At 49.1% G+C, this 24857-nt stretch overlaps 1 protein-coding gene and 1 pseudogene across 3 annotated transcripts in view; one reads left to right on the forward strand and one right to left on the reverse strand.

The window, feature by feature from the left end:
- Window positions 1-8673: 8673 nt before the first annotated feature.
- On the reverse strand, window positions 8674-8820 carry LOC138512751 (5.8S ribosomal RNA; annotated as a pseudogene).
- A 3612-nt stretch (window positions 8821-12432) lies between these two features.
- The window catches only part of SMAD4 (SMAD family member 4), an 850418-nt gene continuing 837993 nt past the window's right edge, over window positions 12433-24857 (forward strand). For all 3 annotated transcript variants that reach the window (XM_069626978.1, XM_069626979.1, XM_069626980.1), the window contains exon 1: window positions 12433-12567. The gene's annotated coding sequence lies outside the window, so the exon portion shown is untranslated. The remainder of the gene's footprint in view (window positions 12568-24857) is intronic.

The following is a 24857-nucleotide window of genomic DNA, read 5'->3' on the forward strand; positions in this document are numbered from 1 at the left end:
TCTGGCTGGTGTAATTGTGGTACTAAATGGACTCCTTTTGGGAGAGTTAAACAGCCTGCTGCTACCAACGAAAAATGTCACATATGTGCCAGTGATCAACGGGATACTGATAGTGATGAATAATGTTGTCCCAAAGCAGCCTTATGCCGATGCCGAAAAGCCAGCCAGACCGAAGACATGGATTCGTGAAATGCGGCAAACACGTCAGGAGCCAGTGAAAATAACCTTGAGGTCAGTCATGCGAGAAGCATTTTCAGGACGGCGAAAACATTCTCCTATGATCACCCAGACAGAGAATATGTGGATATATCTGGCACAGCAAGTACTCAACATATCGCACTTCTGTCTTACTGATGTGCCCAATGCTGAAGCTTTACTGACTACGTGCTTAGTAGCAGTGCCGACGCCTGTTCCAGTTTTAAAGCATATCTTCGGCGTCACACACAATGATTCTTTGGTTCAAGATTCTGATATTAGGCAATCTTTTTCCGTTTATGAGTACTGTAGGTTCTGCCAAGAAACCGATTGCAAATGGAGAAATTTTACACGTGTTATTACCTATAATATAACCCACGGTGATGTGTGTTATTTTATGACCTGCAATGCACAAGAAATTGGCAAATGCCAACGGATCGATTTAACCAAACAGCACAATCATACAAGGTTTGAGCAGCGACTGTGTTCGCGAGTGCCACGCAAATGCACTAGTGTAAATAATACGATGTCTTGCAATCATACAGTGATAGCGGCCAGTCATTTGAATCATGTGAAACTTCCAACAGGATGGCTCTTTTCATGTAGCAACATCACATACACATATTCCTGCTAACATTTCCGGAGGTCCATGTGCTTTAACTCGATTAGGACTAATGATGTTTCCTTTACACCCAACGATAAATCGAGGTAAAAGGTCAACTTTCGAATCTGTGGGTCCATCTCCTGATTGTGATTCACATGTACACTTGTTATCAGAAGCTGAGGTTCTAGCATTAACCCTTTCATTAGTGGGAGTTTGGGGTTTAGCTGCTGGGGGTTACAAATCTTTGATGAAATTAGCATGTTTAGTAGTCAAAAGCCTTAATCATACTTCTCAGGCATTAGAAGAATTACTCCTTGATAGTCAAGTTATTAGAAAAGCAACTTTGCAGAACAGAGCTGCTGTTGATTACCTATTGCTAAAGCATAATTTAGGGTGCAACGCATTTGAAGGTATGTGTTGTTTCAATTTAAGAGACCATTCACGATCCATTGAAAGTCATATTCGAGGTTTGAGGGATCTCATTTCTCAAGTGTCTCAAGACCGTACTGGGAATAGGTGGGATTGGTTATTTTCATGGATACCTGATATTGGGGGTACACTACGTTACGCTTTTGCTTGCATTTTCATTATATTAGATATCATAATAGCTTGTTGTTGTATTCAATGTATTCCCAATTTAGTTTTAACGTTTCGTAGGTTTCAGAGACCGCCTCCTTTGCCACCGGGCTATGGAAGGTAAATATCCAAGGGTGGAATTGTTATGCTTGAACTAAAATGGCGCTGGTGCGCAGTGCATTTTGGGAGCGCTCGGAGCCATGATGGATATTTAATTCATGCCGCAGTGAAAAGCTGCACATATTTTGCTGAGTGTTAGATTCACATGCGGTCAAGGACATTTCTGCTGGGAAAGCTAACTTTGTTATGGTTTGTTAATGTTCTCCGTGGAGTGTGTTTTTAGAGGAGGGGGGCACTCTGCTCCTTGAGGGTGGCTGTCGATTGACTCAGCTGGCAAACGACGGCTGCTCATCAACTGCGCAAGTGCCATTTCCAGAAGATTCGAGAACTGCCACCCCTTTTTCGGAGTGTGTATATATGCGGAAACCCGGAGGGGGTCAGGTGAGACTTCAGAAGGAGGAGGACGCTTATGTCTGGCACTCCTGTGAGCTGTGGTGCTCTCGGCCTGGCTGTTCCCGGGGTCTTCCAGCCGCTTCTGGGCGAGATGAGGAATCCAGTTACGCTCACAGTAATGTATTTCCTTTTGAATTCTTTGCTTCCTCTATTATTTATGTCTATGTTACTTCTGTGAGTTATTTCAATGTTATCACTGGTTGCTTCTAAGCTTTGAATAACTACTGGACCTGATTTTGCAACTTGATGCTCGCAGAGCTTAAAGAAAAAGGGGAGAAACGCGGTCCTGTACCGGTTGCAAACTTAAATCTCGTGCCGGTTTCAGGCGGTAATGAACCCATGCAAATAGGAGCAGTACGGGGTACTTTATCCTCTGAGGAGAGGGAGCTCCGTAGAAAGAACAGTCTGTGCTTTTATTGCGGGTCTTCTGAGCATTTTTTAAGGCAATGTCCCAAGAAACCTCAGAAGGTGGGAAAAGCCCGAGCTCGGCAATAGAGGGAGCCACGTTGCTGAGCAGTTCTATTCAGGGTTCCTGTTGTCCCGCTCCTTTTGTATTACAAACCTTGTTGGCCTATCGTTCCAGGGAACTATGGCTTGTTCATGCAGTTTTAGACGCAGGTGCCACTGGGAACTACATTGACACTCACCATCTGCACCAGTGGAAGATCCCCGTTATCCCGAAAGAACATCCTGAGGTGGTCAATACAGTTGATGGTACCATGTCAGGTTTGGTCACTGAACGCACTATTGACCTGACCATGACTATGAGTTCTGGGCATTCTGAAGTCATACATTTTAATGTTATTGCAGCACCCCAGTTCAAGCTCATTCTGGCTTTACCATGGTTGGTAAAACAATCCTAATGTGGGTTGGCAAGCCGGGTCAGTTATGTTTCCCTCAGAATATTGTACGTCCAATTGTCAATCCATACATGAAGAGCGCTCAAGTCCTTGTTCCTCTTTATTGGACACTGCTGTAGTAGTTGGAGCTATCACCTCACCCTTACCCAAAGTGTATGAGTCTTTCCGAGATGTCTTTGACAAAGTGGGAGCCGAGACGCTTCCACACCGGCCATATGATTGTCTTATTGACTTGGTAGAGGGTGCCAGAGTACCCTCGGGTCGTGTTTACTCTCTTACCCAAAAAGAGAACATTGTTCTGAAGGATTACATCGACAAGGCTCTAGAAAACTGTTTTATTTGACCGTCTCGCACCCCAGCCGCCTCGCCACTCTTCTTTGTGCCTAAGAAAGAGGGGGGACCTGCGGCCTTGTATCGATTACCGCAAATTAGACGTGGTCACCATATGTAATCAATACCCAATCCCGCTTATCTCAGTGCTTTTGGATCAGTTGGGTTCATCTGAGTACTTTACCAAGCTTGACCTACGTGGGGCGTATAAACTGGTGAGGATGAGGAAGGGCGACGAGTGAAAAACGGCCTTCAAAACCAAATACAGTCTTTTTGAGTACCTCGTAATGCCCTTCGGGTTGTGTAACGCTCATTCCAACCATTCATCAATGATGTTTTGAGTGACGTGTTGGATCACTATGTTGTCGTTTACTTGGACGATATACTGGTGTACTCCTCGTCCTATGAAGAACATGTGAAGCATTTGTCAGCGGTCCTTCAACGGTTAAGGGAGAATCGACTATGCCAAATTGGAAAAACGTTTGTTCCACGTTCAGGAAGTGGAGTTTCTTGGGTATGACATAACCAATGTTGGTATCAAGATGAGCAATGCCAAGGTTAATGCTGTATTGGAATGGCCCGTGCCCACGTCTGTCAAGTCCTTACAGTCATTCCTCGGCTTCGCAAACTTTTATCGTCGCTTTATCCTCTCGTTTTCAGAGACAGCGGCCCCATTGACTGCCCTGACTAGCAACAAGCGATCCTTTGTCTGGAGTCCGGAGGCCCAACAGGCTTTTGATGCGATAAAACAAGCTTTCACATCAGCACCAGTGTTGCAACATCCAGATCCCGGACAACCGTATTTTGTGGAGGCTGGCGCCTCCGAGGTTGCAGTAGGGGCTATACTCTCACAGTCATGTAAGGACACCGGAATGCTACATCCTGTAGCCCATCATTCGAGAAAACGTACTCAATATGAGCAGAACTATACGGTAACAGAGAGAGAGTTGTTTGCATTCACAATCTGGAGGCATCATTTGTTGGGTACCACCTCTCCTGTGCAAGTGTACACTGACCATAGAAATTTGTTAGCACTACAGTCATTACCATGTACTACTGCCCGTCATGCCAGGTGGCATGAGTTTTTCTCTATGTATAATTTCAAGCTCACTTATCGTCGTGGTCCTATGAATTCCATAGCTGATGCCCTTTCGAGAATACATGGTGTCCTCATTCTTGGGGAGGTACTGTTCTTAATGGTAATCAAATGGTCTGCGCCTGTAGACTGCAACCCTCATTGGTGTCTTCTATCCAGGATTGGGTAGCGAAAGGACCCAATGAGATACTGGAGTACAATATGGATGATATACGTTCGTTGCCTTATGTACAGGATCGGCTGTATCTGCCGGACGCCGCTACTCAGCGCATCGCTATGCAGTGGTGTCACCACTCTCTACTAGCTGCTCATCCAGGCAAGAAAAAGACTCTAGAGTTGTTGAGGCGCTGGTGTTGATGGCCCGCCATGACTCGGGATGTGTCTTCTCATGTTGAGTTGTGTTCAATATGTGCCCAATGTAAAGGTTCCACGTCAAAACCTGGAGGTCTTCTGCAACCATTGCCCATATCAGATCGCCCGTGGTCAATGGTGTCTATGGACTTCATTGTGGAGCTACCTTCCGTGAAAGGATTCGATACCATCTGGGTGGTGGTGGACTACCTTTCAAAACTTGCTGTTTGTTCCTTGTCAGGGCCTACCTACTGCACCTGCTCTTGCAGATTTGTTCCTACAAAATGTGTTTCATATCTTTGGTCTTCCTCCTCTCATTGTGTCGGATCGGGGGGCCCCAATTCACCTTCAGGTTTAGGAAACACCTCACGAGTACTATAGGCATTGATGAGCGTTATTCTAGGGCTTACCATCCACAGACGGACGGTCAGACTGAATGTCTTAATGCCACACTCGAGCAATACCAGCGCTGTCTGACCCTGCAGTTTCAAGAGTCATGGTTTTCTGTTCTCATACACGCAGAATTTGCTTACAACATGCATCCACTGGTACCACCCCGTTCTATGCCTTATATGGCCAGAATCCACGTACCCTGCCGTTGGACATCGCTTTGGATAACTTGAACCCGGCGATGCAGGGTTGTTTACGTGACCTTGCATCTGTTCATAAGGATGTTGTGCTTCATTTGACTGAAGCTAAAGAACAGAACAAACGTTTTGCTGACCGCCATCGGAGCGAGGCTCCACAGCATCAGCCTGGTACCAGGGTTTGGTTGCCCACGAAAAAATCTACGCATGCCTGGACATAGATGTCTTTTGCCACGTTTTGTTGGACCTTTCACAGTTCAAGATCCGGTTAATCCGGTGACTGTTCGTTTGGAATTGCCTTTGTCTTAGAAAACACACCCTGTCTTCCACGTCTCTTTGTTGAAACCTTGTGTCCAGGGTACTAGATTGCCTGTTCATCCTCCACCCCTTTTGGTTCAGGGTTCTGAGGAATATGAGGTGAATGCTATTCTTGATAGCAAAACCGTGAGGGGTGTCAAGCATTTCCTGGTAGACTGGAAGGGTTATGGTACGATGGATCGGACTTGGGAGCCTGCCGCAAATATACATGCTCCTCTACTCCTGTCGCGTTTTCTGGCATCGAGGAAGGGTTTTTTTTCATTGAGGGAGGATACTGTCAGGAAACGTAAGGTGATCCGGGATTCGAACTGTTCCGGACTCCAGTGCCAGACACCGAGACATGTTACATCTCCCGTTTCCACTAATATCCACCCTACCCATCAGGGAAATAAATCACTTTCCTATGGTAGGCGTTCTCAGATTCATAACATACGTTTCCAGTCATTCCGAAAGCGCTGGGGTTTGCCATGGCAACGTGGACGCTCTGCGTTGTTGGGATCACGTGTCTCTCCACGTTGAGCCCGGTTCTGGCGAATCACGTGATGGTCCTGGGAGTACTAATGGACCAGTCGAACTTGGCGCTTCGCTTCTGAATTTGTATTCACCTTGCCTTGCTTTCGTGTTCTGTATTGCTCGTTATTCTTGTGACCTTGGCCTGTTTCCTGGATTCCTTTGGATTGCCCTCTTGTCTGATAGCTTCTTAACCGTTTTTGACCTCGGACCGTTTATTGACCTGCTTGCCTTGTGATTCTGTCTTCGGATCCTTTGCTGGTTTGACCTCGGACCGCTTATCGACTTGCTTGCCTTGTGATTCTGTCTTCGGATCCTCTGCTGGTTTGACCTCGGACTACTTATCAACCAGCGGCTGCCTCTCCCTGGTTCTTCCTTACCTGTACAGCGCGTACCGCGGACTTCGCTCCCTTCCAGAGTGCTGAACTAGAGACGCTTTGTGTTTCTGATTCGGCGTCCTCGTGCCGGCGGTGGGTAGGTGGATCAAGAACTCTTCTTTGGACTTGGGATTTGGTTGCACAGGCGTCCTAGTGCCGGTGGGTCACAGGGTTATCTAGACTTACCTGGGATTCCGATTTCTTTTCTTCATGACCCTGCAAGAAAAACACAGATGGTAAGAGCGTTCCATGTATTCATTCAGTATTCGAGCGAGATCCATGAATAGTTTCTAACTTGTTGGGGTTATTATAAATTAGATGTCTCACGGTTCTTCTTACTGCCCTTTGCAGGTATTGCCTTATCTTGACCTCTAATATTGTATTATTTCTGTCATCTGCTATTGTTAAGAGTTACTTCCTTTGCAGGTTGGCGGTTCCTGTGGCGTCCATCCATCTTTTGGTTAATAGATCCTTTAGGGGGTTTTTCCAAGTCCCTCTGACGGGTATATTGGCAGAAAGAACTTGTCGGCTACACGACGGGTTCAACTGCCAAGAGTCACCTCAGCTTCATTGGCAAGAATATCAAGTCTGTGCCGACACACACTCCTTAGCGGATTCTGACTTCCATGGCCACTGTCCTGCTGTCGATATCAACCAACACCTTTTCTGGGGTCTGATGAGTGTCGGCATCGAGTGCCTTAACCCTACGTTCAGTTCATCCCGCAGCCCCAGTTATGCTTACCAAAAGTGGCCCACTGGGCACTCGCATTCGATGCCCAGCTCCACGCCAGCGAGCCAGGCTTCTTACCCATTTAAAGTTTGAGAATAGGGTGACATCATTTCGGCCAGAGACTTCTAATCATTTGCATTACCAGATAAAAACAGGAGTTTCCGAGCACCAGCTATCCTGAGGGAAACCAGTTACTAGATTGTTCGATTAGTCTTATCGGGATCCCAATGCACGTCAGGACCGCTATGGACCTCCACCAGAGTTTCCTCTGGCTTCACCCTGCCCAGGCATAGTTCACCATCTTTCAGGTCCTATCACACACGCTCATGCTCCACCTCCCCAACAGAGCGGGCGAGACGGGCTCCCACCTCAGCCGGCGCGCGCTGGTCCTCACCTTCATTGCGCCACAGGGTTTTGTTTGGCTCTCAGTCTCCTGCACATGTCAGACTCTTTGGTCTGTGTTTCAAAACGGGTCGGGGTGGGTATCCAACATCACTGCAGGCCCCTGGTGCCCTTTGTGGACCACGCTGCCTGGCGGCACAGTCGGGGCGCACTGCAGACAAGTCCACCCCAGTCGACAGTTGCACCGGGAGTCCCATCCCCGGCTGGCGACCACCGAGAGGGGCCGGGACGGTTGCCAGAGAAGGGTGTGGCGGCAGTCAGTTTCCCTCAGCCCACGGACACAGCGAAACTGCTGCCAGGTGGTTGTAACAGTCTCCACCTGAACCCCCTCGCCCCCTGACCCTCCCAGCCGTCCCAGAGCCAGTCACGGTGCACCGCCATGGAGGAAATGCACCATGCGGGGCCCGGTTGCGCCGGGGCCGGGTGCACCGACCCGGAGCCAGTCGCGGTGCACCGTCATGGAAATAATGCACCATGCGGGGGCCGGGTGCGACCGACCTTCCCGTGCTGAATCCTCCGGGTGGACTGCACGGAGCCGACCCGTTTACCTCAACGGTTTCACGCCCTCTTGAATTCTCTCTTCAAAGTTCTTTTCAACTTTCCCTTACAGTACTGGTTTGCTATCGGTCTCGTGCCAGTACTTAGCTTAGATGGAGTTTAACCACCCGCTTTGGGCTACATTTCCAAGCAACCCGACCGAGAGAAGACCCGATCTAGGGGCCCGCTACCGGCCTAACACCATCCGCTGGGTGAGCCTTCATTAGAAGGATTTGGGCCCCCTGGGCGACGCCGGGGAGTTGGTATTCTGTATGCACAATTTCCTGCGCCCATCACTGGACGGGGATTCAGCGCTGGGCTCTTCCCTCGCTATTACTGAGGGAATCCTGGTTAGTTTCTTTTCCTCCACTAAAAAACGTGCTTAGATTCAGCGAGTCCCCACATCTGATCTGAGGTCATAGTCAGGGAGCCCTTACCCGAGGTAGGGTGAAGGGGCACCAGGCTTTAAGGCCCACTGCTGCCACCACCGGGGCCCTCCCGCAACTTGCACAAGGCGGGGAAACTGGGGTGGCCGGGACACGCAGGCAAGGAGCCTACGTGCCAGGTCCAGGGAACCGGCGACGGTGCTGATTGGGGGTCTAACCTTAGGGGGACAAAGGGAACAGGGTCCCTGCGACAGCCCCAGCCACGCCCCTGGGAGGGAACCCCAGGGCGATTGATGTCAAGTGACCCTCAGACAGGCGTAGCCCCAGGATGAACCCTGGGCTGCAAGGTGCATTCGAAGTGTTATCAATGTGTCCTGCAATTCACATTAATTCTCGCAGTTAGCTGCATTCATCAACGCGCAAGTCGAGTGATCAACTGCCAAGAGTCACAGGCAACTTTTTTTTGTTCCTGATGTCACAGGAGAGGCCGGGGAAGGCAGCACCACCTGTGGCGACACACCACAGCACCACGTCTAGCCCCCCCATTTTGGAGTCGACCGAGACCATCGTCTCATCGCAGCACGGCACTCCTCACAGGGATGCAGGCAGGCCTGAGCGCTGCTGGCCCACCTGGCCCGATCCACTCATCCTTCCCCAACCCCCTCTGCTTTTGGGGGGCCAGAGAGGCAGGCCAGAGACAGCACGGGCAGGGGGGTTGGGTGGGACCGCTACAGTCTTCGAACCCCAGACCGGCCGCACTGAGCCGAGCTCCAGGTACCTGCACAAGAGGGAAGGTCGCCCACTGCGCCAGGCCATCGCTCACTGACAGATGTGGGCATTTGGAACCTCGACGCCTGCCCGTCGAGTAAGCCTGCTGCGCCATGGCACCGGGCTCACATCTGGTGTGCCGGCCCCTGTCCGCCTGGGAGGTGTCGTTCGAGAAGAGCCAGGTTTCGCTCAGCTTCCCCTACTCAGGGCTTCCCTGCCAACCGAGGTGCACCCACCAATGCCCACCCATGGGTCAGAGAGAGGAGCGCGCACCCCCAGCCAGCGCAGCAGCCGGCTCGTGAGAAGAGGGGGCATGGGGGACGTGTGGGGCTCTCTCTCTCTGGTGCGTGGTTGGGGACATCCCCTCAATCCTGCCAGGCATCCCTGTCCATCTGCTGGGTCGCTAACCCCCTCCGTTGGAAGGGAATCCCGCTCACCGGTGCCTGGTTGCTCACGTGCCCTGCACCACTATGCGGGCTGTGGTGCGAGGGGAGCCCCGGGCTGTGGGTGTGCACGTCTGTGACGCAACCGAGTTCGGGCCCGCGACTCTCCCTCCGGCTGCACCGCTGTTAATGATCCTTCATGCCCCAACTCACAAGCAGATCCCCAGCCCTACATGTCCCTATTCACACTGAAATGCCTCATTACTCCTTCCAAACACACGTTCCAGATTCAAATGCCACCATGCCTCCCTCCGAATCCACACAGACACCAACATCCGTCCCTCCATAACTATACCAAGATGCTGCACACCTCTCTCCAGTGCCACACTCATATGCTTCACCTCTACCTAAAGACTTGCACGGCAACATCCGCCCTCGCTATACCCCATCCCTTCGACACACACATGCGCCCACCCCTCCCATAGACTAACATCCTTCTCTCCAGACATACATATCCCATCCCTCCATCGACACCAAGATGTCCCCCTTCCTTCCCACCAAAGTGCTCCAGCCCTCACTCAGACCCACATGCTCCATCATCCCCATCCCTCCATTCCAGATCCACAAAGCCCCCCTCCGATCCGGACACCACCAAGATGCGCCCTCCTTTCCTCCAGACCCACACCATGATGCCCCATCCTCCCTCCACAAAGCAAGATGCTACCCTCCCTCCCTCCCTCCAGACCCACATGAATGTGTGCCATGCATCCCTTCACACCCACAAAGATGTCCCCATCCCTCCCTGCAGACCCACACCAATGTGCCCCATCCCTCCCCAGACCAATGTGCCCATCCCTCCCATTAAACCCACACCAATGTGCCCCTTCTCTCCCATCAAACCAACACCAATGTGCCTCCATTCACTCCCTCCAGAGCCACACCAAGATGCCCCCATCTCAACCACACCAGGATGCCCCATGCCTCCCCCCAGGCCCCATCCCATCCACACCAGGATGCCCCATGCCTCCCCCCAGACCAACAATGTGCTCGGATCCCTCCCCCCAGACAGACCAATATCCCCCATCCCTCCCATTAAACCCACACCAAGATGTCCCATCCCACATCACACCTAGATGATGCATGCCGCCCTCCAGACCAATACCAATTTGCCCCCATCCATTGCAGACCCCAAGATGTCACCATCCCTCCCTCCAGACCCACACCGATGAGCCCCATCCCCTCCCTCCAGACCCAAACCGATGTCCCCATCCAACCCAATCTGGGATGCCCTATCCCTCCCCGCAGACCCACACCAACGTGCCCCATCCCTTCCCTCCAGACCCACACCAAAATGCCACATCCCACCCTCCAATCCCACACCTAGATGACCCATGCCACCCTCCAGACCAACAGATGCCACATACCGGTTTCAGACTGACACCAATGTGCCCCCATCCATTGCAAACACCACCAAGATGTCACCATCCCTCCCTCCAGACCCACATCAATATACCCCCATCCCTACCCAGACCAACGTGCCCCAAACATCCCTCATACCAATGTGCCCATCCCTCCCATCAAACCCAAACCAATGTGCCCCCATCCCCTCCCTCCAGACCCACACTGATGTCCCCATCCCACCCAAACCAGGATGCCCCCATCCTTCCCTCACACCAATGTGCCCCCATCCCTCCCCCACACCAATGTGCCCCGTCCCTCCCATCAAACCAACACCAATGTGACTCCCTCCACAGCCACAACAGGATGCCGCCATCTCACCCTCCAGATGCACACAGATGTCCCCATCCAACCCCCACCAGGATGCCTCATCCCACCCTCCAGACGTCCCATACCTGTTTCAGACCGAGACCAATGTGCCCCCATCCAATGCAGACCCCACCAAGATGCCACATCCCTAAATCCACACAGCAAGATGCCCCCATCCTGCCCTCCAGACCCACACCTAGATGAACCATCCCTTCCCCCAGACCCACAATGTGCCCCATCCCTCCCCCACACACAAACCAATGTGCCCCTATCCCTCACCCAGACACAAACCAATGTGCCCTCATCCCTTTCCAGACCAATGTACCCAAACCCTCCCATTAAACCCACATCAGTATGTCCCATCCCCTCCCTCCAGACACACATCAAGATGCCCCATCTCCCTCCCAGGTTACACCTAGATGACCCATGCCACCCTCCAGACCAACACCAATATGCCCCATCCCTCTAGACCCACACGATGTCCCCATTTAACCCAAACCAGGATGCCCCATCCCTCTCCGCAGACACACACCAATGTGCCCCATCCCTCCTATCCAACCCAGACCAACGTGCCCCACCCCTCCCACACCAATGTGCCTCTATCCCTTCCTCCAGACCCACACCAATGTGCCCCATCCCACCAGATCCACACCAGCATGCCCCTATCCAACCATTCAGACCCCACCAAGAAGCCCCATCTCTCCTTCAAGACCAATACCATAATGCCCCATCCTGCCTCCACATAGCAAAATGCCTTTCCCCCCTTGCAGACCCACACCAAGAAGCCCATGTGCCTCTCCCGAACCGCACGCAGATAACCCCCTCTAAAACCACCCATCCTAAACACACCATCATCAAACATGAAAATTACTGTATTAGGCCACTTTGATCAGTTAAACACCACCATTCACTGCACGCAGATTCCGGTTGCACTTGCTCCAGCAGCCAGAGACATCCCGCTTACCGCGCACTAAACTTGCTTCCGAAAATCACAATGATGCGGTTGGAAGTCACGTGACGTGAGGCAACGTAGACGGGCGTTGCTATGGTCCGTTTCTCGAACTCGACACTACCCTTCAGGTTAACTGGACGTTCACGGAGTGAACGTAACGTGCAGCTCATGTGATGATTGGGGAGGTGGAGCCATGATAGGGTCCGTTTCTCTGATAGAAACTAGACATTACCCTTCGGGACAGGCAAGGGCCGCATCTCCGTCTCTTATTAAATCTGCAAAACGCTTAATGGGGCTGCACAGGGCAACTAAAACATAAGCGCAGGTGCGTTACTTTAACCGAAATTGACGTGTATCTAGGCCCTTGTGTTTATGTCTGTTGTCAATGGGCCGCTGGGCAGGGTTTGGGGGCGGGGTGGATCCTTTTTGTGAAGTGATAATGTGCACTTTCAACAAAAGACTGGATCAGGGTAGAGCGTCTGTTTGAGTCTTCCTGCTATTGCTGTGTTGTACTATTAGGTGACGTGAGTAGTGGGCAATGCGGCTTCATTATAGCAGTTATTAAAAAATATATATATATATATATATATTAGGGCTGGCCCGGGGCATGGAGAGTCTGTGCAGCTGACCACGTCCCCGCAGGTACCAGCTGCCTGCCTCCAGCTTGTAAAGTAATACTGTTTTCAATAGTTGCTGTGCTGCCTCCTTCTACCAGGCTCCCTTTTTGTTTTTCTTACTGAGGCAACGTGTCACCTCTCAACCTCCCGCTGAGATGTCCTAGAGACAAATACCCCCCTCCAAGCAACCCACTAGTCGCAGCAGCATCAACACTGCTTACTTATCGCCTTCTTCAAGCAGGCCATTGAAGGAATGAAAAGAGCCATTTACAAATGATGGCCCATCTAATAGACCATTGTTTTGGACAAGATGGTCTTAACGTTTCCGTGTTAAGAACTGCAAAATAATTGTTTTATTTTGAAAGCGAATGCAAAACACCAGTTAGCTGCCCACAGCTTTGTCAGTGGTCTTCAAACTGGGGGGATGTTGCCCCAATGGTTAGGGTGACCAGACGTCCAGGATTTTCCTGGGACAGTCTGGGGTAATCACCCGGGGTCCCGGGAGTTTTTTCATTTTAGAAACCCTGTCCAGGGTTTGCAGGGTTGGGTAGCTACGGCAATTAAAATTGTAATATCTTTTCACCACACTTTTTGAAGTTGGAGAAGTGGCTCGAACACCCAACCTTTCAGGTACAAGTTACAACACTTACCGATTGTGCTACAGAAACTGGTTTGGAAATGAGTGTACAGCAATCCATGTTATATCAATTAGAGCAAACGCCTGTTTTGAATTAACATGCCAAGATTCACAGACCAAATTGCACAAATGAGATCATATACAGTTTATAGAAAGGAGAAGTGCTGGAAATATGATTGGGTGGTGGTTGTGGGGGTGTGCTGGGGCAGGGGTGGTAATTGGTGGGCTGCAATGGGGTAGTCCCTCTTTTATATTGTTGGTCGTCCCGGTTTTCGTTTTGGAAATCTGGTCACCCTACCTATGGTGCGAGTTATGTCTAGGGGGTGGCGGTCCAGAATCTTTAAAAAGGTTTTGAGATGACTGTTTTTAATATAAAGAAGGATTAAGGTGACTGCTTTTAATAGAAAATATAAGCGGTAGACAATCTGATTACATTTTAAAGAGCTTGGGGACCCCCATGACATCCGTCGGGTCCCCTAAGTGGGTGGGCAACCCCTAGGTGTGGTGTGCCCCAGAAACAATATTTGTATTCAAGGAGGGGCTCGGTATGAGGAAGTTTTAATACCACTGAGCTATACCATCCTCCAGGACAATTTAAACATATATCACACACAACTGTTTTAAACTATATACCTTATTTTCACATCTTCATATTTAACACACTTATGAAGCGTTTCTTTTAGTAGAATGTAATATTTTGCTCACGTTCTATATGACGCATGATTTTGTCAAAAAATGTTACACAAACAGGTAACCTTTCACACATTACTTTATCCTGAAAGTACATTTTCAAAATCCACAGTCCATTTTTGGCTTCTGCTGCATTGCATTCTGGTATTTATAGTCTTACATTCAAAGTGGGGCGCGGGAGGTAATGCCACAAGCATACACTTTTTGCCTAGCATATATTAAAAGGATTTATAAATGTATGCAAGTACTTTACTATGGTTTGTGTACTTTTCAAGTTATTTTTATAAAACAGAGTATTGTTAAAAGCCGAACATGGAGGTTGGAGGGAAAGCGAGTCATGAATAATTTCCCTGGATGTGGTGGGGGAGGTTAAAGTTCTAGAGACTAGAGTGGTTATTTTCTCTGGTTGTGGCCCTCTGCTGATTTTCATGTTACAGGTTGAGGGAACATGTGGGTGGAAAGCATCCGCCCACTTTTTTCAGATGGCGGACGCAAACCCTGTTGGTTGTTATAGAGGCCAGCATTAAAAAAATACAACAAAGTTGGCATGCTCATTGTTCAGCTACTAGGATTTCACCCCAGGTTGCCATGTTTCCAGTGCAGACGCTTAACCCCAACACCACATAAAAGTGTCATTAAAGCACACCGTCTTGTGTTTGGATTTTATTTTCCTTGGAATATTTTACTATACATCGTTGGGTTTAAAAGGTGGGCACCTTTTATACTTTGCCAGCATAGTGATTGGAAATTCTCCTCTCTGATTATTTTTCCAGGTTGATTATTTTTGAACGGCAAATGATAATTTTCTTGTGCACTTTCTTCTAAGGAGAAAGGTCAATTGATCACATTTTCTATATTCCACTTTAAAATATGCTCACTTACTGTGTGTGTATGTATGTATGTGTGTGTGTATATATATATATATATATACATTTTTTTTTTAAAACATATTTTTATTGTTTTCTTAAACATAACATCAAAACAATTAATTCCCCCACCCCCCGGAAAAGAGTAGCTTCACTTGCGGTTATACTTTTTGGAGAAGTTCATGTGCCGAAAATGTCTGAGATTTTAATGTTGTGCGGGCATCATTGTTCCATATAGTCCGACTTCAAGTAATCCAGCACTGCCCCCCACTCCTTCGTGAAGGAGTTCTTCTGAACCTGAAGGTGGTGTGTTATCTTTTCCATTGTCATTTGAGACCAGACTTTTTGTAGTCAGGTAAATACTAATGGCTGGTCACGTTTTTTCCAATTTTGGGCGATTGTGGCCCAGGCTGCAATAACTAGGCGCATGAAACTTCTCCATTGTGCTTTGTGGAGACTTTTGGCCTGTAGGTCCTTGAAACCGCACAGCCACACCCGCTCCGCCATTTGTGCTGCCTCTGGGAATATTTTTGTCATTTCCGCTTGCACATCCCTCCAGAAGCCCTTTACGCCCTGACAGTCCCACCAGATATGCCTCCAAGTGCCCTTTTCCGGGCACCCTCTCCAGCAGCGATCCGACATTTCAGGATACATTGATTTAACCCTCTCTGGAGTGTAATGCCATTGCGTGATGACTTTGAGCCACATCTCCCTGGTCTGGACCGCCCGGGTGAGTTTATGAATACCAACCCACAGATCCTCCCATTGCTGTCCAGATATTTCTTCCCCCAGCGTGCCCTCCCATCTTTTCATGTATGCCCATTTGATTTCTTCTTCTGGTGTATTAATGAAGTGGTATAGTGTTGACACCAGTTTTCTATCGCCAGGATTGGTAATTAGATATTTTTCAAAAGGTGTCAGATCCCTTGACGCTGCCTGAAATATCCCTGGAGTGGTGAGCCAGTGCTTTGTTTGTTCATATTTATATCTATCAACATCTGTCAGATTCCACATTTTTTTGAGTTCCGCAAGTGACCTAAATTCTTTATTCTGGATAATTTCTCAGATTTTCCTGCACCCTGCGTCTTCCCACTTTTCAAATCCTCTGGATTCACATCCCGGTGGGAACAGTGGGTTTCGACATATAGGGATAAAGGGGGCCAAAGGAGAGGTCAAGTTTCCCTTCCTAGTTTGATCGTCCCATGCATTAATGGTGGTTTTCATGACCTCACTAATACGAAGATTCGGATGTCTGTGTTGTTTGTGTTTCCACAGTAGGTCCTCCAGGGGGGTCCTAGCTACCGCCCTGTCTTGCAACACCCATGTGGTAAGTTGGTCATCTCCCAGCCATTCCCTCAAGACCCAGAGCTGTGCAGCTTGATAATATTTCTTAAAGTGCAGGAGTGATAAGCCCCCTGCCCTGGTCGGTGCTGTTAGGATGGCCCTGGCAACCCTAGGGGGTTTCCTGTTCAACACATACAACGAAATAGCCTTGGACAATGATTTAAAGAAGGAGTTTGTAACAGTCACAGGGAGGGCATGGAAAAAATAAAGCACCCGGGGAAGAATGTTCATTTTTACTGATTGGATTCTACCCCACCATGAGACCCGAAGTGGGGACCATTTGTCTAGATCCTTCTTTACCCTATCCAGCAGGTGAGGATAGTTGCTCTTGTAGATCAGGTCTACCTTACGCGTAAGTGTCACCCCTAAGTACTTGATACCCTCATCTGCTATTTTTAGCTCTAGCATACCCGCCACTTTGCCCAGAGCCCCTATGTCTCCCGATAAGAGCAAAATTTCTGACTTTTTCCTGTTTATTTTTAGACCTGAAATCCCCCCCAAATTCTTCCAATTCTTTTAGGGCATGCACTAGGGAATGCTCTGGGTCCTCCAGAGCCAACAACATATCGTCCGCGTATGCAATACCTTTGTTGTTTGCCCGCCATCTCTATCCCTTTGACCCCAACCGCTTCCCTGATTTTAATTAGAAGAGGCTCTAAGAAAATGGCATAGAGAAGAGGGAAAAAGATACAACCCTGTTTCGTGCCTCTTGATATCTCTACCGTGTCCGTTACATCCCTGTTTATTGCTATTCTTATCGAATGGGAGTTATAGTTGGCTTTTACCATTATTAATAAAGTGGTCTCCAAACCCCATGCGTTTCAGCGTTCTAAATAAGATGGACCATTCGACCCGGTCGAACGCCTTTTCGGCGTCTAGGGAGAGTAATACCGCTGGTGTGTGGGTGAAGCCTATCTTTTCTACCAGGTGGATTATTCTTCTTAGGTTATCGTGTGTTTGTCTGTCGGGGATAAAGCCTGATTGATCAGTGTTGATTAGAGACGGGAGGGGGGGAGACAGCCTGGCGGCAAGTATTTCGGTATATATTTTTGCGTCTAAGTTAATCAGGGCAATAGGGCGGTACGAGCCGGGGAGAACGGGATCTTTGCCTGTTTTATGGAACACTATGACTTTCGCCTCATTCATGGATGGGGTTATGTTTCCACTGTCCTTAAATGAATTGAGCAACCTTGTTAATACCGGGACTAGGGTGTCCGTGTACTTTTTGTAGAAGGGGGCCGTAAAGCCATCTGGACCTGGTGCCTTATTGTTCGGGAGGCCCTTAATTGCCCTATGGACCTCTTCTTCAGTTATCCTGGAGTCCAGCAACTTTTTTTCCTCTTCTGTTATTGTTGGGATGGGGAGAGAGTGTAGAAACCTGTCTTGTTCTTCTTCGTTCGGATGTTCTGTCGCGTAGAGATCTTTGTAGATGGCCCAAAGGCCTCCTCTATGCCCCTATTGCTTGTTTGAATCTCCCCTTGAGCATCCTTAACCTTCAAAATTGCCAGTGTGTTTTGTTTCCCTCTGAGTTGTCTTTTTAGGTATCCGCCTTGTTGGCCTTAATATAGTAGCGTTGCTTTAGATAAAGAAGAGATCTCTCTACTTTTTTGTTTCGGAGCATATCAAGTTGAACCTGCACGTGCTTCAACGCCTCCTTGAGGCTTCTTGTGGGATGAACTACCATCTCCCCATGAATGTCAGCAATTTTCTTTTCCAGTGTTCTCTCCCGTTCGTAGCACTGCTTGTCTTTGGTGTCTTTCAGGGCTATTATGTACCCGCGGATTACTGCCTTGAATGCCTCACAGACAGATCCCAGCGGTACTTCTCCATTGTCATTTAGGTCGAAATATTCTTTAATTTTGTCCCCCACAGTCCCTCCCAGCACATGGTCCTCAAGAATGTCTGTGGGTAGTTTCCATCTCCAGAGGCCCCTTCCTCTACCTGGGATCTGGATATCGAGGCTTAGCGGAGCATGATCTGATACAGTGATAGCGCCCAAATCAATACCCTGGACCTTCCCCAGCAAACCCACCGACACCCAGAAATAGTCAATCCTCGACATCGTGTTATGCACGTGCGAGTAATACGTAAACCCGCTGGCCTGACCCTTCATTTCCCACCAGGCATCATGTAACGCCAAGTCTTCCATCTTTTGTTTAAGTTGTTTTGACAGGGCTCCCTGTCCTTGGCTCCCCCCCGCACTCCTATCCAGCTTGGGATGCCAAGCTAAGTTTAGGTCTCCGCCCAGTATTATCTCACCCTTCGCGAATCCCTCAAGCTTCCCATGGGTGTCTCTCAGAAAACCGTCTTGTCCTGTGTTTGGCGAATATATGGTCACTAGGGTAAGCCAAGATCCATCTATTGTGAGGTTTGCAAATGCAACCCTCTCTTCCCTGTCCACCTGCGTATCCATGAGGATTTCCCCCATACCCCCTCACTGCAATCATCACTCCAGCTCTTTTATCCCCTGCAATTTGCCTGTGCCCAGATCGTGTACCCTCTCAGTAGTATCTTCTTTTTATCCTGTGCCTTGATATGAGTCTCCTGGAGGAGCAGAAAGTCCACCTTCTCCCTTCTAGCCAGTGCCTCTAGTTTCTTCCTCTTCACCGGCGAATTCGGCCCCCTTACATTTAGTGAGAAGATTCTAAAATTCCCCATCTCGTCTAGGAGTCTCCCCCACCCCCTGCCCCCCCTCCAAACTGTTCAATTTACCACCAACTATTAACCAAAACTCAACTTTGATCTCGAGGAGGGCCCAGGCACCTAAGGTTGCTAGGGCGTTAGGCCTATCGCTCCTTGCCCTCTCATGACTCAGGACTAACTTTGCAGGGAATCCTAAACCCTGCATCTCCCTCAGCCCCAGATAGTGTCCCCTCCGGAACATCTGCCGAGCCGCCATGCATATGGTATTCCGTGATTCCTTCCAATCTATCTTCTCCTGCCTTCACCTTTCATGAAGCCAACCTTACTGTTATCCCCTTAGGGAAGTCTATTTCTCTCCCGCTGGGTGTCCTGTTTTTCCCTCGCCATTTTGTCTCTTCTTGTGCCGGACCACCTCCCAGCCTCAAGGCCTCTTGTGTGGGTCCCCCCTTGCCCTGTCTCCTCTTGCTACGTCCTCCTCCGCTTGCAGGCCCATTGTGTGGAGTCCTTCCTCACAGGTGGTCACTCTTCTCTGTTTGCCTTCCCACTCGAATAATAGAGCGAAGGGAAACGTCCACTTGTACCTAATTCCTTTCACCACCAAATCCTTCACCAATGGGGCCATCTCCCCTCTTTTTAACAGTGTTGCTGAGGCCAGGTCTTGATGTAATTGGATTTCCACCCCATTCATCCTTATGTGGTCTAATTGCCTCGCATTCCTTAGAATCTGCTCCTTTTGCGGATATGATGACAGGGCAGCAAGCACGTCCCTTGGCCTCTCTCCTGGGGCACCTGTTCTTTTCAGACCCACCCTATGTACTCTGTCAATCCCAATTCTCTCCACTTCTTGCTCCTCGATTATGTCCCTGAAGACTTCTTGCACCGCCCTCTTAAGGTCCTTGTCCATCACTGATTCAGGCATAAATTTGATGCAAATATTAGATCTGCAGGAGCGGTTTTCGAGATCCTCGCATTGAATTTCCAGATTATGGGTTAACCCGACCAGGTGTTCCTGCGTTTCACTGCTCTGTTTCGCTTCCTCTTCCACATTTTGCACGATTCTTTCTAGGGTGTCTGTCCTTTCCTCCAGCTTGGCCACATCTGTTTTTAACTCTTGGACTGCCTGCATCATGTCACTCCTCATAGAGGTAAATTGTTCCTGCACCGTGGACATAAACTTGTCCTGAAGCTCCACAAACCAGGCCCGCATTTCGTCCTTTGTCGGTGGAAGGGAGCTCTGGCTAGTGGGGGTAGTGTCTGGGGCGGGCTTTTCGCCTGGCCGGTCCTTTGGGATCATCGATGCGTCTGAGGACCACATTTGTATCAGGTTTGAGTCCTGTCTAGGGGGTTGCGATGCGGTATGGGATACACCACCTTTCCCTTAGCCCTTGACATTGTCTCTGGTTCGTGGATGAGGTGCTACTTAGTCTCTGAATGTCTCCCCTGTGCTTGTTGTGTGGCAGTTATGTTGACTTCGGATAGAAGTAGAGCTTCCCCGGCTCTGTTTTCGTGCACCTGGGAGTGGGGCCCCAAGGGCGGTAGATCTGTGGCTGCCTCGGTGCTGCGCAACAGTACAGGCTCCCCTGTTCCTTCCCCGTAGACGTCAGATGGCCCTTGTTCAGTTGGGGATTTGTGCACCCTCACTTGATGCAGCGGCCCCCCTTGCAGTTTACCCCACTGTTGTCAAAAATGGTGGTGGAAGGGGGAGGGGGCGCGCCGCGGCTGTGTTGAAGGAGCAGTGCTTAACAAGCTGTTCGAGCCTTTCCAGGCCCGCTCGCGATGAGGGGAGGAGTGGTGCTGATGCCGGCACACTCGCCTGTCTCCCGTTCCCCTCTTTTCCGCTGCCCAGGATCTTTCACTCCGGTCCTGTGGCCTGCGCCTTCCCCTCGCGTCGTGGCCGCTGGTGCCGCCGCAGAGTCCGGGGTGGGAGGGCTTCCTGCTGACAGCCATGTCCCCGTGGGGGTCTGGTTGAGGCCGCGTTGCCTCCCGCTCCTTTCCAGCGGTCCACGCACCGGCCCCAGCGCTCCCCGCCAGCGGGAGAGAGACGTCAAACTCCCCCCCACCTCTCCTGGACCCAGGGATGCGGCTTGCAACTGGTGAGCGCTGGCCCGAAGCCTCAGGAACTAAGTGTTCATTCATCCGGAGGTGCGAGATGGGTGTTTATGGTCGCCCCCAGGCCTCCGTGTGTCGTTCTCCTCCACGTCCCTTGACGCCCTAGGTCTCTGTGTTCTTGGCGGGGTTTCTCTCGGTGGGGGAGGGGCAGTCGCTTCTCTCGGGTGCTTTTCCCCCCCAATAACGGGACTCCTAGGAACAGTTTAGGTCGCCTCTGCGCCCGACGCGAAATGAGAGGTTCAGGAGCAAATCCGAGGTAAAACCGCTCGGAAATCTTCACAAAGAAGTGCTTTTTTGTCAGCAGCCCGGTGAGAGCGCGATTCAAACGCGTCTTCTCCTGCCGGCGGCCATCTTGGGAGTGCTTACTGTACATATATTAATGAGTGTCAGCTTTCGATTTCTGCTATGGGGAAGAGATTCCGACTCTTAAGTGATGCGAGATATTTGTACCCATCCCCAGGTCTAAACACATTTTAAAGCACGTTTTTCAGAAGTAATAGGAAAAAAGCCATGTGATTTACAGGAATGGCTAAACATATAATTAAACATCTCGGCAACAGTCGCCTAACTTGCCGAGTTGTCTTTGCAACATTCTGTTATAGGATCCCTGCTACACCTGCAAAACAGATTTGGCATGCCATCCCTTCCAATGAAGGGACAGGTGGTCCATTATTGAGACCCCCTCCCCATTTTGCTAATTTTGCAAGATGCATGCCAACACGTCACTAAACCCAGTAGGGGAGAGACAGAAAAGAAACCTTATCACAACCAATTATTTACTCACTCTTCCACCCCACTGGCAGTGGTGGTGGTTTAGGACCGTTTTCATCCTCCAAACTTCCTATCTCTCATACACCCGCTAATTCTCCCTCATTTGAATACACAATCACTGCACCCTATGGCATACATATTATATGTCTCTCTACTGGCCACCTAGTCCGGTAGGTAAATTCTTCGATCACCTCTCCCAAATAACTGAGACTAACCCTCCCAGTCATCACCCTATTGGTGATTTTGACCGCCCCTCTCTCTCTGCTGCTCTATTCACTGCCTTTAACTCTATTCTCCTTAACCACTCACTCTCTTCTGCCTACCCATTCAAATGGAAACTGCCTTGACCTTATTCTCAGCTCCTCTCAACTCTCTGCCTCTAATATCTCCACTGCTCCTTCTCCCTCTGATCGCTCGATCAACTTCGCCTCAATCTCCACTCCTGCTTCTTCCTCACTCTCTCCATCCACTACAACTATTGCTAAGCACACGTTTCCTTCCAAACTCCCTCACTACCTCTCTGACCTACACCACTCCCTCCTATGCTGTACTATCCTTTCCATTCACTGAAGAAGACTTCGCTAACTTTGAAACTAATCTTTATGCTCCCTCTCCTCTCTTACAACACCCACTCCTAAACCCTCCCCATCGCTGCCCTGGATTACACCTCTCATCCGCACCCTGAAAACAACAATGATGAAAAAGCTTTGCACTTGGCAAAGGGCAAAACACTCCTGATCTCCAACTCACTGCTCTTCAAACCTACTCCTCTACTCTTCACTGTGCCAAATGTGACTTCTATATCTCGTTTCGTCTGTCTTCCCAACCTAGGCGACTCCAAAAATCTTTCAGCTCAATTCTGTCACCTCCTAAACCCATCTTCATCTCCCCTATGCTTTCTGCAAATGAACTTGCTTCTAAAATGTCTACCATTCGCAACACCCTTGCTAGTTACCTTCTATCCCCTCCCTTCTGATCACGTTTCCCCACCGCTCCTACCCTCCTGCTACTATGTCTTCCTTTGCCCCCACTGAACCTGATGAGATTCTTGCCCTACTACTCAAGGCTAATCTTTCCTGTGACCCCCACTGATCCACTGTTTCTGCAAATTGAGAAGCACATCGTTCCCAGTATTGCTCCACACATTGCTTCCCTATTCAACTCCTCTCTGGACTAATGGTACCAAGGTTCAAAACTACTAGGGCAGGGGGTAACAGCTTTCCAGTAGCAGCACCCAAAATCTGGAACTCTCTCCCCTCCCACATTAGGAACGAGCCCTCACACCAGCATTTCAAGAGACTCATTAAAACCTATCTCTTTAAAAAATACTAACCCTGCGACCTGCTCCTTGTCCCACCTCAGCTCTGATTATTCTAGCACTGTACTACTTCACTTGTTGGTGACCCCTTGTAACTAAGCTCAGTTCACTAATGCTGCTAATGTTTTACTGTGAATTTGTAAATGCTCACTGTTTTTATCTGAAACAAGATAAGCCAAACTCTGCTGTAACCAATGCTGTGATACCTCCGGGTTTGGCTGTATAACAAATGCTATGAATAAATAAAATAAATGCCATTTTTCCCTCACCCTACTGTCCTTCTCCTTAGGAAACCAAGTCTAGACACCAACTGTTGTGCCAGCTTTCGCCATGTCTTTTTTCTACCACACTCGGCACTATTGATAAGAGGTGTATCCGACACTTTTACTCCTTGAAATAGGCATATACTCCCAAAAATAAAAATGGGGAGTTAAAATACTCCCAATAAAAATAGGAAACATACACATACGAGCATATCTTGATGCTTTCATCCACACATCTCCCATGTAAACATGTTTTGACAATTGGAACCTGCAGTGCCACAGGAAGAAACTATTATTGCATGCTCTGAAGAGGTAAAGTAAATCTTTCAATTTTACATGAATAATGATGCAAAGAAATATTTGTTACAAAGCCATTGTGTTTTACAGTTAAAACACTTTAATTCGCTCATTTGGGCTTTGGACTTCCTTTTTTACTACCTAAAAACATTATTTTGCTCCTAATGTTAAAAAATAGGGAGTTAAATACTCACACTTCAAAATCTTATCTGGAGCCCTGAACACACTATACCAAAATCCTAGAGTGAGTAGTGTTCAATTAACTCACTGAGTTGGTTCCTTGATACTCGCAACTTCCGGGATTCTCTTCAATCTGGCTTCCGACCTCTGCATTCTAGCGAGACAGGTCTCCTCATGTCAGCAACTTCATCTCTTCTGCTCGTCATGGTAACCTTTCATCTATTCTTATTCTTAACCTCTCTGCTGCTTTCAATACTGTCGACCGTTCGACCATCTCTCTATATTATCTCTTCTTGACATCAGCGATAAGGCCCTCGTTAGGTTTGCTTCATACCTTGCCCTCAGACGCCTACAGGTGTCCTGGAACAGCCTTACCCCCCTCACACCACTTACTGTTGGGGTTCCCCAAGGGTCTCTCCTTGGTGCACTCCTCCTCACTCTATAGGCCCACTCTTGGCACCTGGATCGCTTCTTACGGCTTCTCATATCAACTCTTCGCTGACGACACTCAGATCTTCTACTTTCACTCATTATCCGATGAGCTGTTGTCAAAATCTTTAAAATGTCTCTATGCCATCACAAATTGGATGGCGTCTCACTCGCTCATGCTCAACGCCCCCAAGACTGAACTTCCCAGCCAAAAAGGCTATCTCCTCCTCTCCCCTTCTCTCCTGACTACCTTCCTTTTTCTGCTTCTGCTCGTAACCCTGGTGTCATCTTCAACCCATCACACAAGTTCTCATTCTTCATCTGCAAATCTGCGACTGCAGCCAGACGGAACCTCCTCAATATCAGAGACATCTGTCATCTTCCCTTCAATACTGCTAAACAGCTAATCTAAATGCTTCCTCACCTCTTGACAACGTCGTCAATTTTGCGG

This window comes from Ambystoma mexicanum, chromosome 6p, assembly GCF_040938575.1.
Source record: "Ambystoma mexicanum isolate Mex_15411 chromosome 6p, UKY_AmexF1_1, whole genome shotgun sequence".
Lineage (NCBI taxonomy): Eukaryota > Metazoa > Chordata > Amphibia > Caudata > Ambystomatidae > Ambystoma > Ambystoma mexicanum.